Raw genomic sequence first — 18,581 nt, 5'->3', positions numbered from 1 at the left:
AATGGTAAAGAATCCACCTGCCAATGCAGGAGAGGCAAGAGACATGGGTTCAATCCCTGGGTTGGGAAGATTCCATGGAGTAGGAAATGGCAACCCACTCCAGTATTCTTGCCTGGAAAATTAATTGGACAGAGAAGCCTGGTGGGATACCATCCATGGAGTCGCAAAGAGTTGGACACGACTGAGTGACAGAGCAAGCATGTGTGTCCTACTCACTCCTGAAAGGACCAGTTATCTAAACACAAAGCCTTGATTCGTTGTATAGCACTGGCTGACTTTTCCTAAAATTACTTTGAATTCCTAAACTTTAAAATTCTACCTTTTTAGGTCCCTGTTGGTCTTTAGTTGGTTTTTATGCAACAGTGCCCTCTATGTCCAAATGAATATTAGAGAGTCCACCAAACACTTCTTAGGTTATTTAAAGACAGTTTATTTGTTTTATTTAGCCTATGGTTAAGGGTAAAAAAAAAAAAAAAAGAATGTAATCATACACTACAATCAATAGCTTAATTTCAAGGCCACCACTTGTTTCCAGGCTTTAGGAAATGTTTGAATGTGGATTAAATATCATATTTCATTAGCTTTCTTTTCATTTAGATTTACAAAAATTAGTATTTCCTTTTCATAGAAAGAAATCTGCTCTAATAGATTTAGTTTGCTTATTTTCATGAAAGAGCTGAGCAAATAATAAACAATCTAGTTGAAAACAGGACCTTGGCTGGTCTTTAAAACCAGCTGTACTAATAAACCAACTTGTCAGAGCTGTTCTCCCCAGAGCGGTTTTTCCTTTGATGCTGCTATCCTGTAGGTACTCTCGTTTATTATAGGATTTGCATTTGTGATACTGGTCAAATCATTTGAAAACCTAGATGTATTGGACAAAGCAATAAACAGATGACCTAAGCAGGATTAAATTTGTACAAAAGAGCTTTCTCTGCTTTAGTCCCAGAATCTGTCGGTGTTCAGCCTGGCGGTGTGATCAAAGCCAGATATGTCTGGAACACTATAAAGACAAATTATGACTGCCTCACAGAATAAGCAATAAGCAAGTTAGGCAGGTAACGCAGAATTTGTGTCGAAGCGCTTATGCTTATGTTTCATGTTATGAAAATAAAGTGAATGTGAATGGTGAAAAACTGAGTCATGCCAGAGCACTTGAGTCAGCTATGTGTATGCCTGCTAAGGAGTTTTCCTTTGTTCTTTTTAGAGGCACTTGGCTTATTTTAATGAATTTTCCTTGCATGGCATAATCACCAGCTATGTGATTAACCATGTCTAGTTAAGTTATTTCATCACATCAAAAGTAGTGTAAAATAGCCTTTCTGTTGACTGGAAAGCCGAGTTTGGTGGTTATGAATGTACCAGACATCAAAGAGCTCTATTATCCACAGACTGTATGGAAACAGGCCAGCAGCATTGTATGTTTCCCCTCTCTTGCTCCTTCCTCTAAGTGGAGTCATCACCCACTAGACTGGAGAGAAGGAGGTGATTTCTTTAATAGTTCATTCTTGCACTTTCTATCCGAATAGGAAGGATGGTGACCAGCTGTTTTGTGTCTCTACTAAAGGCAGATAAAGGGAATAAAATGTTCATAGTGTGGCACGAAGACATCACTGTGTACTGGCTAGAAAAAGCACTGAAGAAGCTTTTCACTCCAGCTTTTGCCTCTAGCTGGTTGTACAATTATGGCTAAACTGTTTAATTTCTCTCAAAGTGTCTATGAAAGGCTGAGGTAAGTCAGATAGTCTGAAAAGGTCTTTGAGGCACTAAATTGTATAAGATTGTAATCTTACAAGCTAAATTTGAAAAACCAAAGGAGAGATACCCCAGAGAAATCAACCCCACAAAACATTTAACACAGAGAACATAAGCTATTAACCATGTAATAATGCCTCTTGACAGTGACAAAAAAATAAAATAAAGTAGGTGCTTCATATGGTCAAATTAGGTTATTGTGATGAGCAGATGTATTCACGTTTTTGTATACTTATCTCAGTTGGGGTTCCTCAAAAGCAGATGCTGAGGTAAGGATTCCTGTGAAAATGATTTATTAGGAAGTATTTCCTGAAAAAACTGTTGGGAAAATGAAAAAATAGGGCTATGAAGAGAAGGAAGTCAAGAAGGATGCCATATCAAACCAAGTGCTGCAAAATAGGACTGTAGGTCAAATATTCAGAGGATTGGAGAATTAAAGCTCAGGCCATGTTTAAGAATAAAGTGGTAGGGAAATCCAGTAGAGGAGTGACACAGAAGGAGAAATGTGGTTCATTTAAAAAAAAAAAAAAAGTTCCTTTCCAGGAAAAATGAAGAAGTCTTCAATTTGGGGAATGTGTGAAGACTGTATTACATCACTAATTTCTAGTTTATGATTGTTCCGCAGTAATTATTCTGATGGCAGCTTCCTGCTTGGATCATCATTGTTGGGTGGGAGTAAAATGTCAGTATCATTGTAGAGTTCTTGAGAACCCAGTGTGCCCTGTTTAGTTTTCAGTTCAGTTCAGTCGTTCAGTCGTGTCCGACTCTTTGCGACCCCATGAACTGCAGCACACCAGGCCTCCCTGTCCATCACCAACTCCCGGAGTTCACTCAGACTCACGTCCATCGAGTCAGTGATGCCATCCAGCCATCTCATCCTCTGTTGTCCCCTTCTCTTCCTGCCCCCAATCCCTCCCAGCATCAGTTTTACATAGTGTCAAAGAAAAAAAAAAGCAAAAAAACAGCATCAAGCAGCAAATGAAAGTGGCATTTTGTATGTTAGTCTTCTTTTGTTTCCTGCTGCTGCTGCTACTGCTAAATCACGTTAGTCATGTCCGACTGTGCGACCACATAGACAGTAGCCCACCAGGCTCCACCTTCTCTGGGATTCTCCAGGCAAGAACACTGGAATGGGTTGCCATTTCCTTCTCCAATGCGTGAAAGTAAAAAGTGAAAGTGAGGTCGCTCAGTCATGTCTGACTCTTCGTGACCCCATGGACTGAAGCCTACCAGGCCCCTCCATCCATGGGATTTTCCAGGCAAGAGTACTGGATAGACATGAAAATCTGGAATCTAAATTCTGAGCAATTTAAGATTAATTCCATAAAAAGCTGATCTAACTTCCCACATTTTTCTCTTTCCTGATACGATTCAAGAATGGCTAAAGTAAATCATTCTTCACTTTTTACTATCTTCTACATACCGAAAAGGTACTTAAAAGTTATTGCTTCATTAGTTACTATGGACTATTAGAAGCTTTCCTGACTATACAGCCAAGGGCAAAGAACTAACAGAAAATGATGTTGTACTTACATGCCTCATGATGGCAACTCAGTCCTCTAATTCATTGAATTTATCCCCAGATGTGATTTTTAACCCATTATCTTTACATCGGTATTGTATTTCAACTGTGAAAAGTTTAAAAGAATCTCTCCCCCACTTTGGCTCCTCCCCATCTTTATTTTAAAATCCAGCTCTTTACCTGGTCATTGACATGAAAATGTCCATCTCTAAAATCCTTCAAGAAAAGCACAAGCAGTTCACGTGAAAAGCAGAAGTAGAAAGTCAAATGAGTAAGGCAAGGTGGCAGGTGAATCCTGAGAAGAAATACAAGGAAAAATTGACAGACTCTGAAATTGGCTTAGATATGAAAGGATCCCACTTCATAGAGGGGGAGAGGAATTTGTGACAGCATTTTTTTTCAGATGGATGCAGCAAAATAGGAACTTGAGTGGTGGTGGTTATAGTTATTTTGTTGTTCATTTAATAGTGTTGCATCCAAATATATATGTATATATATAATATATATACATATATATATATATAAATGACTGTTTTTAGCTTAAGAAAGCTACTTTTTCCCTATGCATTGATAGAAAATTATCCTATAAGATGGCTAAAAATATTTACCCTGAGCAGGATTAAATAAGATAAGAAATTAGTTAGCACACTTGAATCACCAATGAATGGTGGCTTCTGTGTTTCTGCCTCAGCCATAGCATTAGTGTTTGGTACCTCATTTGTGAGGGGGTTTTTGCTTTCTGTAGTTTTCCTGTTGTAGCATAGTGGAAGAATAAGAAAGTGATCTTACTGGGTAAAAATAATAGTTGCACACTTTTTCATCCACAATTTAATGCCTATGAAGGTGGATGTGGTGCAAATTTTGGGATTTAACTTGAAAAGATATTTAAATGGATGGTAATTCAATGAAATTAACAACTTGGGGGGCGGGGGGCGGCGCCCGGCGGCGGGGTGGGGACTACTATCTTCAGATAACCAAGATGTTAATGTTATACTTTGTCAAATACCTGTTGCAGGAGAAGGTCCTTTTAAGGAAACGGTCATCATTCAGTTGATTCATAAATAAAATTGACTAGTTAATTCCTATTAATTGTGGTACGTACCTTATCTGACAGTGGTTTCACAATTGCTGTACTAAGTAACCTTCCAGATGTGTTCTACAAGTTCTATGGAATTTATAAAACCATTCTGTTAATAAATAGTAGAAGCACCGCTTATGTAAGAAGGATAAAAGACTCCAATTTGAAATTGCATCCAAATTTAAAAAATGAATGTTATTTAGAAGTTCCTCTTCTCTATGTCTTTAGCAGTTGAATCCCAGTCACTTTTGATCAGAAAAAGTGCTGGCTCTTAGAAGGAGTACCAGTCTGAAGAGACTGAGACAGAGAAGAATTGCTAAAGGATTTGGGGGACATGTAGGGAGTGAGGTAAAAAAAAAAATCTTGTTTGTTGGTGAAGCCAGAGAGATTTCGGGGAAGAAGCATGCTGGTTGTGCTAGGAGTTTAGTTGATCTGACTCATATAATCCTCACATTTTACAGAAGACAAAAAGGATACTCAAGCAGGTAAGTAACTTGCCAAAGATAAAGGACTGTCATGATTCAATCCTAGGAGTGTCTAACTCCAAAGCCTATGTTCTTTCCTCAAGATCATGCTCTGCACTTCCATTTTAAAAAAGAATTTCTTACTTTAAAATGTATTTAGCTCTGCATTTTTAGATATGTTTGTATGCCTGGAAACCAAATGACAGAGGGTTTGTCTTCTTGAGGGTACTGTTTTATTCTGAGACATAGGGGAGCACCCTGCTCATATATTACTGTCACAAGTCTTTGCCAGGTATGCCAAGTTATCTTCCTTTTCCTGAAGCACAGGGGGGAAAACATAAGGCTGTGGCAGGTTAAACAGAGGCAAGAGAGCCAGGAAAGAGAAGGCAACTGTCAGAAGCCAGATAAGCCTGGCAAATGAGAAGAATTACATCTCAGTTATACAGAAAGAGTTGAAAGAACATAAATTGATGCTAATAGGAAGTACAGACAAGCAGGAGTTATTAGACCTTTGATACTTTTTTAAAAGTCAGTATATTTTGATTATTTGGTGGAGAGAATTGTTTGTTGTAAAATGGTCTTTCAACGACTTTGTGAGTGGATTTTGTCTGACTTGCTGGAGAACATTAGTTTACATTGATGCATGAGGCTTTTTAACATTACAGCGTGGCATTGCACCAGTGCCCTTAACTCTACACTAACTGAAAAAGCCAGTTTGAAGTCTTGCTGTTTCCACCAAGAATCTTTTTACCAACATAATGCTACATAACCAATCGCCTTAAAACTCAGTGGCTTAAAATAATAAACTTGTATTTGGTTCACAAGTCAGTGGGTTAATTGGATGGTTTTGCTTCTCTTCTGGGAATTATTCACATATTGTGAGAGATGGCTGGCTTTTGGCTTAAGTAGGATGGCTTTGCTCAGGATGACTGCTATGATTTGGCTGTGTCCATGTGTCTTTCATCCTCAAACAGGCTGGCTGTCATAGCCAAGGAAGATTGCAAAAGCAGGAAAATCCCCTTATACAAGCACATCTCAAGTCTGCTTGTGTCATGTTTGTTAATATTCCATTGACCAAAGGAAGTCACGTGGCCAGAACCAGAGCAGCAGGCTCTACACAGACAAATGGCAAGGAACACGCATTCAGAGAAGTGGGGAGTCATTTTTGTAACCTGCCACATGACCTTTGTCAGTGCGTTTTAGGTTTCTTATGAGGACAACAACAACAAATAAAATGAAAATAATAATAAAAGCAGCAGAACACACATATTTAGGGGGAAAATATGCAAACAAAGGATTTCACTAAATGTAAAATATAACCTCCAAAACCTGTTCTAGTAGCAGGGGCACTATGATTACTTTTTGCTTTTTTTTTTTGAGAAAGGCAAGGGGTGCTGAGTAACTCTGATTTTAAGTGAATTAACTGCATTTGCATTTATTATGGTTATTGACGTATTTGGACTTCTTTTTCTATCATGTATTTTGGCTTTATTGTCCCACATTTTTGTTATCCATTTTATCTTCTTGATCAGCATTTTACTTTTTCGGTTTTTTTCTGTATCAATTTTGGAAGGTATACATTCTATACACTTTCTTTTATCAACTGCTTGGAAACTTGAACAGTCATGCTTTAACTTAATATTTTAACCAAGATGAAATTGAACCACAGTTTTTCTTCTTATATAAGTCCACTTCAGTATTTTTCAGGCTTCCCTGATAGGTCAGTTGGTAAAGAATCCACCTGCAATGCAGGAGACCCCAGTTCAATTCCTGGATCAGAAGATCCGCTGAAGAAGGTATAGGCTACTCACTATTGTATTCTCAGGCTTCCCTTGTGGCTCAGCTGGTAAAGAATCTGCTTGCAATGTGGGAGACCTGGGTTTTATCCCTGGGTTGGAAAGATCCTCTGGAGGAGGAGAAGGGAAAGGCTACTCACTCCAGTGTTCTGGCCTGGAGAATTTCATGGACTGTATAGTCTATGGAGTTAAAATGGACACGACTGAGTGGCTTTCACTCGCTTTCATTGTTTTTCAGTTTCCTTGTGAATTCACCTTCATGATCTTATTACTTTTACTTTCTAATATTTAATACTGTGTTTTTAAAATTCCAAAAGTTTTTATTCTCAGTCAATACTGGGTTACTTGTATTTTTAAAACTCACTTGTTTAAAGTGTTTCAATAGTTTAAAATTGTATTATTAATTTAAAATATTTCTTTAAAAATTTTAAAGTGGATAACATAAATATGGTATTAAAAACTTGAGCATGGTCTAAAACTCAAAAGATTCCCAAAAGGTGTGTAATAAAAAGTCTGTCCCTCATCCCATTCTGACATACAAACCGAGCTCATTTCAGATGCAATTATCACTTTTCTATGTTCCTATACATTTTAGGCAAATTCAAGTATACATTCATTTTTGTTTCTGTATGTGTGTTAGGTAATGTTTACTTGCTTTTTTATTGATGGATAGTGATTTACAGTGTTGTGTTAATTTCTGCTGTACAGCAAAATGATTCAGTTATCAGACAGTAAAGAATCTGCCTGCAATGCAGAAGACCTTGGTTTGATCCTTGGTTCAGAAAGATCCCCTGGAGAAGGGAATGGCTACCTACTCCAGTATTCTTGCCTGGAGAATTCCACGAACAAAGGAGCTTGGCAGGCTACAGTCCATGGGGTTGCCAAGAGTCAGGCATGACTGAATGACTCTCAACTTTCATGTTTATATATATATGCTGCTGCTAAGACTTCAGTCGTGTCCGACTCTGTGCAGCCCCATAGATGGCAGCCCACCGGGCTCTCCTGTCCCTGAGATTCTCCAGGCAAGAACACTGGAGTGGGTTGCCATTTCCTTCTCCAATGCATGAAAGTGAGAAGTGATAGTGAAGTCGTGTCCTACTCTTAGCGAGCCCATGGACTGCAACCTACCAGGCTCCTCCATCCATGGGATTTTCATATATATATATATATATATATATATATATATATTTTCATATTATTTTCCATTATCACAGGATGTCAAATATAGTTTCCTATGCTATATAGTAGGACTTTGTTGTTTATCCATTCTATATATGTTTGTATATACTAATCCTAAACTCCCAATCCATCCCTCCCCATCCCCACTTCTTGACAACTACACATCTGTTCTCTATGTCTGTATGTATGTGAGTCTGTTCCAGTTTTGTAGATATGTTCATTTGTATTATATTTTAGACTCAACATACAACTTGATATCATATGGTATTTGTCTATCTCTTTCTGACTTTGCTTAGTCTATCTTTATGTCCATCCATTTTGCTGCAAATGGCATTATTTCATTCTTTTTTAAAGCTAAATATTCCATTGTGTATGTATATATCCACCACATCTTCTTTATCCATTCATCTGCCAATGGATATTTGGGTCATTTCCATGTCTTGGCTATTGTATTGAGTTGATCAAAACATTTGTTTGGGTTTTCTGTAACATCTTCTGGAAAATTCTGAATGAACTTTGTGGCCTGTCCATAAATAGTGCTGCTGTGAACATAGGGGTGCATGTATCTTGCCAAATTAGTTTCTCTGAGTATGTGCCCAGGAGTGGGATTGCTGGATCATATAGTAACTCCATTTTTAGTTTTTTTGAGGAACCTCTGTACTGTTTTCGACAGTGGCTGAACCAATTTACTTTCCCACCAACAGTGTAAGACAGTTCCCTTTTCTCCACAATCTCTCCAACTTTTATTATTTGTTAACTTTTTTTTTTTTCATTTTAACATTTGTCTTTAGTTTTTGCTTATACCTGCTTTGTAATGAATTCTTTGAAACAGTAAAATTGATCAATATTGTTTATAATAATTTCTGTACTTGTGTCATATTTAGAAAAGATTTACCCACTTCAAAATTGTTTTTTTATATGTTTTATGGCAATTTATAATTTACTTTTTTCATATTTAAATATTTGATCTCTCTGAATTTTTATTGGTGCAAAGTATAATATAGAAATCCAACTGCGTTATGACACTGTTACAACTGTGCAGGCATTAAATCATTCATTTGTTTTTTCTGAATTGATATGAAATTCTACCATTGTTAAATGCACACCATACAGACTTATTGTGGATTTTCTGTTAATACTCTGTTCCACTAATCTGTTATGAGCAAACACCTGTATATCCCCACTTTCTTTCCTAAATGTTCACTTCACTTTTTTAATCAAAGATAAATACAGTTGTACCATAAATGAATTTCTTCATTTATGGGACCCATGGGACTCCTCTCAAATGATAATGGTTTTTTCTCTGACCATAACTTTTACCTGGGAGACAGACAGGCTGCATGTTCCATACTGCTACTCCTGCCACTGTGCTAACTGATTTCACTTAAATCTATGACCACAGCCACTCTCCTAAGTCCTTAATGCTGCCTGGGTTTCATACCTGGTTTTCTATCCTCAAGCCTCTAATAATTCCTGCACTATCCTTGCTCTAACTCTATGTTTCACATTCCACAAAAAATAGAAGCAATCCAAAGAGAATGTCTCTGCAAGTTCACACCATCATGTCTGTCCATTTGAAGGCATCTGTGTCTCTCCTTCCTTCCCTTCTGCAGCTATGGAAGCACTATCTGTGTTCTTTTCCTGGTCAGCCCTTATCTATCTAGTGCCTTCTGCACACTCAAGGACATCGTCCACATGTTATCTCTGCTCTCTCCTACTTCTTCTATGTTTTCCTCCAAATGGATTATTACCATGAACATAAACATTCTTTCAAATCAAATCTTAACAAAGAAAAAAATTTTCTTGATCTCAAACCTACCTCCAGCTAAAGCCTCACATGCCCACTTCAATTGATAGGAAAACTCCTCAAAATATAGTCTATACTTGCTGTCCACAATTCCTCTCCACCTATTCTAGTTAGAATGCTTTGCAAATCAAAATTTCACTCTCTTAACTCTGGACCATTCTTTTTTCAAAGTCATCCATAATTCCCACATTGTTGAGTAGAAGCCTCATTTCTCAGATCTTATATAATCTGTTTCAGATAACAATTACCTGCTCCCTGAAATATTTTTTTTCCTTGGTCTCTGCAGTGACTTCTGACACCAACACAGTTAGACCAGACTTCACAAGTTAAGGTCATTGTTCTCTATAATGTGCCCTCATATCAGGCACCAGTCACTAGTGTGCAGTTTTCCAAGCCACCTTCACGTCTATCTGCTATCTACAATTTCATGGATTCCCTCTACTCCAAGAGTTTCAATAAGCCGCTAGAATTACTCAGAGAACACAGGAAAGCATTATACTCAACAATCTTAATAACAAAGGAATGTATAATTCAATACCAGTCAGAGGACAAGGTCTGGGAGGTCCCAATCACGGAGCTTCCTTCATGAATACAGAGACACTCATGTCACTTGTGAAAGTCCAAGGATTTAGAGGTTCAGTTCAGTTCAGTTGCTCAGTTGAGTCTGACTCTTTGCAACTTCATGGACTGCAGTATGCCAGGCTTCCCCGTCCATCACCAACTCCCTGAGCTTGCTCAAACTCATGTCCATCAAGTCGATGATGGACATGATGGTTGATGCCATCTAACCATCTCATTCTCTGCCATCCCCTTTTCCTCCTGCCTTCAGTCTTTCCCAGCATCAGGGTCTTTTCCAATGAGTTAATTCTTTACATCAGGTGGCCAAAGTATTGGAGTTTCAGCTCCAGCATCAGTCCTTCCAATGAGTATTTAGGACTGATTTGCTTTAGGGTTGATTGGTTGGATCTCCTTGAAGTCCAAGGGACTCTCAAGAGTCTTCTCCAACATCACAGTTCAAAAGCATCAATTCTTCTGTACTCAACTTTCCTTATAGTCCAACTCTCACATCAATACATGACTACTGGAAAAACCATAGCTTTGACTAGATGAACCTTTGTTGGCAAAGTAATGTCTCTGCTTTTTAATATGCTGTCTAGGATGGTCATAGCTTTTCTTCCAAAGAGCAAGCGTCTTTTAATTTCATGGCTACAGTCACCATCTCCAGGATTTTGGAGCCCTCAAAAAATAAAGTCTCACTCTTTTCACTGTTTTCCCATCTATTTGCCATTAAGTGATGGGACCAGATGCCATGATCTTCATTTTATGAATGTTGAGTTTTAAGCCAACTTTTTCACTCTCCTCTTTCACTTTCATCAAGAGGCTATTTAGTTCTTTGCTTTCTGCCATAAGAGTGATGTCATCTGCATATCTGAGGTCACTGATATTTCTTCCAGCAATCCTGATTCCAGCTTGTGCTTCATCCAGCCTAGTATTTCTCATGATGTACTCTGCATATAAATTAAGTAAGCAGGGTGACAATATACAAGCTCGATGTATCCCTTCCCCTATTTGGAATCAGTCTGTTGTTCCATGCCCAGTTTCTAACTGTTGCTTCTTGGCTTACATACAGATTTCTCATGAGGCAGGTAAGGTGGTCTGGTATTCCCATCTCTTTAAGAATTTTCCACACAGTTTGTTGTGATCCACACAGTCAAAGGCTTTGGTGTAGTCAATAAAGCAGAAGTCAGTGTTTTTCTGGAACTCTCTTGCTTTTTTTGGATGATCCAACAGATGTTGGCAATTTGATCTCTGGCTCCTCTGCCTTTTCTAAATCCAGCTTGAACATCTGGAAGTTGATGGTTCATGTACTGTTGAAGCCTGGCTTGGAGAATTTTGAGCATTACTTTGCTAGTGTGTGAGATGAGTGCATTTATGCAATAGTTTGCACATTCTTTGTCATTGCCTTTTTGTTTTCCACGTCAGTTTTCATTCCAATTAGAGGTTCCAATTTAGTGGTTACTTCCCAGGAATTGGTGATAGAGGCCAGCCAAATTCTATGTTACTCAGCTTTCCACACTATCTTGGTTTTTCATCACTAATAACTCCTCCGCCATCCCATCTTCTTGTTCTTTCTAATCTCTGCAGTTGCTAACAGTGGGCTGTCCCAGATTTTCATGGACTTTAATTTTTTTTTTATCTGTCTTCTGCACCTAAAATAAAAGCTCCATGAGGGTAAACAATATTTTTCTTCTGATTTCTTTACCCCTCTATCCCAAATGCTTAGTTCAGTGTCTGACTTAATGTGTAGATACACATTAAATATTTATTAAATGAAAATGTAATTCTGTGTTCTATCACACTATTTTATTTACTTTAGTTTTATTATGATGTTTTAAAATATGATAGACCTTGATTTACCTGCAATTTTCCCAGCTATTCTTTTATTTTTCATAACTGTTTTTTTTTAAATTTTATTTTATTTTTAAACTTTACAATATTGTATTAGTTTTGCCAAATATCGAAATGAATCCGCCACAGGTATACACGTATTCCCCATCCTGAACCCTCCTCCCTCCTCCCTCCCCATACCCTCCCTCTGGGTCATCCCAGTGCACCAGCCCCAAGCATCCAGTATCGTGCATCGAACCTGGACTGGTGACTCGTTTCATACATGATATTATACATGTTTCAATGCCATTCTCCCAAATCTTCCCACCCTCTCCCTCTCCCACAGAGTCCATAAGACTGATCTATACATCAGTGTCTCTTTTGCTGTCTCGTACACAGGGTTATTGTTACCATCTTTCTAAATTCCATATATATGCCTTAGTATACGGTATTGGTGTTTTTCTTTCTGGCTTACTTCACTCTGTACAATAGGTTCCAGTTTCATCCATCTCATTAGAACTGATTCAAATGTATTCTTTTTAACGGCTGAGTAATACTCCATTGTGTATATGTACCACAGCTTTCTTATCCATTCATCTGCTGATGGGCATCTAGGTTGCTTCCATGTCCTGGCTATTATAAACAGTGCTACGATGAACATTGGGGTACACGTGTCTCTTTCCCTTCTGGTTTCTTCAGTGTGTATGCTCAGCAGTGGGATTGCTGGATCATAAGGCAGTTCTATTTCCAGTTTTTTAAGGAATCTCCACACTGTTCTCCATAGTGGCTGTACTAGTTTCATTCCCACCAACAGTGTAAGAGAGTTCCCTTTTCTCCACAACCTCTCCAGCATTTATTGCTTGTAGACTTTTTAAAAATAAGCTTATTCACTTCCAAAGAATGGCTTTTGATATTTTTGTTGTAATTGCATTGAATTTAGACATTTATTTAAGAGAACTGGCTTCTGATTAATGAGTACTTGTTAGATCTTCCTAGTATGCATTTGATGCTTTTTAAATATAATCTGCACATTTCTTCCTAAGCTTGATCTTTAGTATTTTTCTGATGTTGTTAAAAGTTATTTTCCCATAATAATATATTTTAATGGATTGCATAAACACATACATGCATACATACAAATGTTTGTGTGCATACACACACACACATTTATATATAGTCCTTTTCAGATTTAGCTCTGACATAAAGAACTTGGAAGTTGCCACTCTTATCCTAAAACAAAAGGCTGAAAAAAATAAAAAACTGAAAGTAAGCAACTTTTCATGGATTTCTCAGAAATTTGAGTTTGTAGGACAAAACAAGATCCTGAAATCTGGAGATACACATAAATCTAGAGAGTAACAGTTAAGCTGCGTTTATGTGGAACAAGCCCCTGGATCCATAAACTGATAGATGAATTTAAATGGTAATTTTGATGAATTGTTAGAGGCTGAGTGGGAACCGGAGTGACTGAAAAACTTCTTAAAATCTTGGTTTTAAAGGGATACCCACACATTCATGGATTTTACATTCAGGAAATCTATCCAGTTCTCATGGCGAAGAGTCAGAAAGATCTCCTCTTGGCTCTGGAAGGAGGAGAGGAAGAGAAATCTTTGTGAAATATTCACATAGAATTTGCCTTAACAAAATCCTAATCTTCAGGTAAAAAGACTTTCTCTGAGTCTTACCTCATCTGATATAGATGACATTTCTCCCACTCCAGTCCTCTCTAATTTTCCAAGTTTGTCCAAGTGAGGGAAAATTAGGAGATACGTTGAAGATCAGAGCCCAGGGACATAGGCAAAATGAAAGACTAAAGTATAATCATAAGACTATAAAACATCTCTGCCTCCTCTTTCTTATAGCTTACAATTATACTAAGAGGGCTCTAGCAGAGAACAGTGGGTTTCAGCAGAAAGATCTTCAATGAACACTCTATTGGGAGGAGTACTTACAGTGTAACCCAAAGTCAAATAGGGAGAAAAAACCAAGTATGCTAGAGGAATTTGAAGTCTCTGGCACCTATAGCTATAGCAAATATTAAACACAGCTAAAATTTTAGCAAAATAAAATACACCAAAGCCCTGTTAATAAAGTTCTTATTACCCAGTGCAACACATATGACTTTAAAAATTATATCTCAAGATTGCTTTGGTTATTCAGGAACTTTTGTGTTGCCATACAAATGTTAAGAGTTTTTGTCTGTTTTAGATCTGCAAAGTAATGCCATTGACAATCTGATAAAGATTGCATTGAATCTGTAGATTAACTTGAGTAGTGTAGTCACTTTGACAGTATTGATTCTTCCAATCCAAGAACATGGTATATCTTCCATTTATTTGTGTCATCTATGATTTCTTTCGGAGGAGGCAATGGCACCTCACTCCAGTACTCTTGCCTGGAAAATCCCATGGACAGAGGAGCCTGGTGGGCTGCAGTCCATGGGGTCGCTAAGAGTCGGATACGACTGAGTGACTTCACTTTCACTTTTCACTTTCATGCATTGGAGAAGAAAATGGCAACCCACTCCAGTGATCTTGCCTGGAGAGTCCCAGGGATGGGGGAGCCTGGTGGGCTGCTGTCCATGGGGTCGCACAGAGTCGGAAGTGACTGAAGTGACTTAGCAGCATAATTTCTTTAATCAGCATCTTATAGTTTGCAAAGTATATGTCTTTTGCCTCCATAGGTAGGTTTAGTCCCAGGCATTTTATTCATTTTAATGTGATGGTAAATGGGATTGTTTCCTTAATTTCTCTTTCTGATTTCTTGTTGTCAGTGTATAGAAATGCAAGAGATTTCTGTGTATTAATTTTTTATCCTGTAACTTTACCAAATTCATTGATGAATTCTAGTAATTTTCTGGCATCCTCTTTAGTATTTTCTAAAATATATAATATGGTATTTATTAGGTCATGTCATTTGCAAAGAATAATACTTTTACTTATTTTCCAATTTGGATTCCTTTGATTTCTTTTTCTTCTCTGATTGCCATGACTAGGACTTCCAAAACTGTTGAATAAAAGAGTGTCTACATCCTTGTCTTGTTCCTGATCTTAGGGGAAATGCTTTTAGCTTTTCATTGTTGAGTATGATGTTAGCTGTGGGTTTGTGATATGTGGTCGTAATTACGTTGAGATATGTTCTTTCTATGCCCACTCCCTGAAGAGTTTTTGTTATAAATGGTTGTTGAAATTTGTCAAAAGATTTTTCTGTGTCTATTGACATGGTATGGTTTTTATGTTCAATTTGTTAGCGGATGTATCACACTCAATGGTTTGCAGATGAAAAATCCTTGGATTTCTGAGATAAATCCCACTTGGTCAAAGTGTATGGTTCTTTTAATATATTGTTGGATTCAGTTTGCTGATTTGTTGAGGATTTTGTTCACCAGTGATATTGGCCTGTAATTTTCCTTTTCTGTGGTACTTTTGTCTGGTTTTGGTATCAGGTTGATGATGCCCTCATAGAATGAGTTTAGAGTTGGAGGAATCAGGCTCCATGACTTCAGACTGTACAACAAAGCTATAGTAATCAAAAGAGTATGATGCTGACACAAAGACAGATTTGTGGTCTGTCAACAGAACAGTATAGAAAGCCCAGAAATGAAACCACATACCTATAGTCAATTAATCTATGACAAAGAATGCAAGAATATACACTGGAGAAGAGACAGTCTCTTCAGTAAATGATGCTGGGAAAACTGAACAGTTACATGTAAAAGAAGGAAATTAGAACATTCTCCAACAGCACACACAAAATTAAACTCAAAATGGATTAAAGACCAAAATGTAAGACTGGATACTATAAAACTCTAAGAAGAAAACATAGGCAGAACATTCTTTGACATAAACTGTAACAATATCATTTTGGATCCACCTCCTAAAGTAATGAAATTAAAAACAAATATAAAAAGATGGTACCTAGTTAAACTTAAGAGATTTTGCACAGCCAATGGAACCATAAACAAAATGAAAAGACAACCCACAGAGTGGGATAAAATATTTGCAAACAATGCAGCCATCAAGGGATTAAGCTCCAAAATATGCAAACATCTCATGCAGCTCAATATCTAAAAACAACCGAATCAAAAATAGGCAGACATAAATCGACATTTCTCCAAAGAAGACATAGAGATGTCCAAAAAAGCATGTGAAAAGATGTTCAAAATTACTAATTATCAAAGAAATGTAAATCAAAACTACAATGAGGTATTGCCTGACGCAAGTCAGAATGGCCATCATCAAAAAGTCTATAAACCATAAATCCTGGAGAGGGCATGGAGAAAAGGGAACTCTTCTACACTATTGGTGGGAGTGTAAATTAGTATAGCAACTATGGAGAACAGTATGGATGTTCCACAAAAAACTAAAAGCAGAGCTACCAGCATTCCCACTTGTAGGCATATATCCAGAAAAAAAAAAAAAAACATAATTCAAAAGGATACATGTACCCCAGTGTTGATAGTAGCACTATTTACAATAGTCAAGGCATAGAAGCAACCTAAATGTCCATCTATAGTTAGTAATGGATAAACAAGATGTTATATATGTGTGTATATATACACACATAAATATAAGAGTTTGTAATCATTTCACTCACTTATCAATATCACTGTAATTCCTGTGGCATCACTAAAGGTTAGTTACTGGAAGGGAGCCTGTGGCTCAAGTTTTTTCTCTTATTTCTCCATCTTTTCTGGAAGTCTGGGTCTCCTTTTCCTTTTTTAAATTTTTTTTTTTTTTTTTGGTGTGGGCCGTTTTTAAAGTCTTTATTGAATTTGTTACAATATTGCTTCTGTTTTATGTTTTTGTTTTTTTGGCCATGAGGCATGTGGAATATTAATTTCCCAACCAGGGAATGAACCCACATCCCCTGCATTGGAAGGTAAAATCTTAACCCCTGGACTGCCAGGGAATTTTTTGGGTCTCCTTTTCCTATTTCTTTCTGTGTTAAGTCATTTTCAGTGTTTTTATTGTCTTTCAGAATCATCCATTTGCTGTCTTCATAAACTTTGAAAAAAGACCCAGGAAAATCATTGAGTTACCTGGATGTTATTATTCAGGTTTTCTATTGTCTTGTCTTTTTATACTACGGTTTTCTAAATACTAAAATAAAATAATACAGATAGTAAAATCCAAACTTTAGTGCTTCATCCCCAAATCTCGTATTTTGAAAGCTTATTGATTGTTTCTGCTTATTCCTGACCTTAACTCATTTCCTGTAATGTAGTAACAGTCATTAGATTATCTGAAATGGCAGCAGAAAAAGATAAATAAATTTGCTCAGTCTTCTAATTTTAGGCAAATCACTCAAGATAGTTACCTCAAATCGTTTTCCCTTGTCCCAAGAAAAATGGTAACAAAAAACCATTATGTACTAAAACCAAATATCAAGCTTTGACGGGGGTGGGGAGAAAAAAGATTAACCAAGCATTTTAGAGTAGTCATCGTTAGGGCACTATGCGAAATTAAGATCACGTAAAACTCTAATAGCCTCTATTAATTGTCTGAAGCCTATTAAATCTTGCAGATCTAGGAGAGCAATGCTATGCTCACTGGCCACAGTTTATAGGCTCTTCCATCTGGACCTTTTACAACTACCGTCTCTTGCAAAATGCTTTGTTCCAACTTAAAGAATTGAAGCAAGAATAACTTTATTTTTCCCTCCTCAGCTGAGTTTTGGCAAGTAGACTTTAAGTTACTAGCACACTAGGGAGCAAAGCACTAATGAAAGCATATGAAAAGTAATGTACCTAAAGGAAAGGTAAATGATAATAACCGGTGCACAACTTTTTATGACTTGGGACTTTCAAGTGAAAAGCACTTTCTATAACAATAAATGTTCTGTGTTATATAATGTTGCAATAACACACTAAATAACTGAACAATAGTTGTAATTTTTCCTCACTGCAGCAAAACATGTTGAGAATCAGAAAATTAAATTCTCTTTGCCCCTTTACTGTTTCAATTATGTGTGTATTAAGCTTTGACAGAGCTTTAAAAAAATTATTGCCCGACTCCAAAAATGAATGGTTGAAGCACTGTTGAGTCATAGGCTATTGTTGGACAGATTTTGTCTCATTCTTTGTTTTAGATGAGAATCTTATATAAAAGTGTCTTATAGCCATTGGTTGGAGAGTGAACAATGACCCCAGAGACTTATATTTAATTCTGTTTGGAAAGTTGGTAATATTCTATGTGTGGAAAGAAAGTCTCATTATTCATGTAAGAGATTGTAGGTTGGAACTTGGTGCTATTGAAATCTTTGTTTTCAAAGCTTGTCTTATGTACAACCAAAAGGAATGAGTCATATTATAGTTCCCTTATTCTATTTGAATATAAACAAAAGCTATTTGAAATAAACAAAATCTCCAGGAAATACGATTTTATCAAAATACAAACCTAGAAACAAATAAGCCCAAACCTCTCAGGTCACTCAAAAAGGCTTCAGAAACTCTTTAATTAGTGCTGCTACCACTGCTAAGTTGCTTCAGTCGTGTCCAACTCTGTGTGACCCCATAGACGGCAGCCCACCAGGCTCCCCCGTCCCTGGGATTCTCCAGGCAAGAACACTGGAGTGGGTTGCCATTGCCATT

Source organism: Bos mutus, chromosome 8 (assembly GCF_027580195.1).
Source record: "Bos mutus isolate GX-2022 chromosome 8, NWIPB_WYAK_1.1, whole genome shotgun sequence".
Taxonomy (NCBI): domain Eukaryota; kingdom Metazoa; phylum Chordata; class Mammalia; order Artiodactyla; family Bovidae; genus Bos; species Bos mutus.
This window is presented reverse-complemented; position numbering follows the sequence as displayed.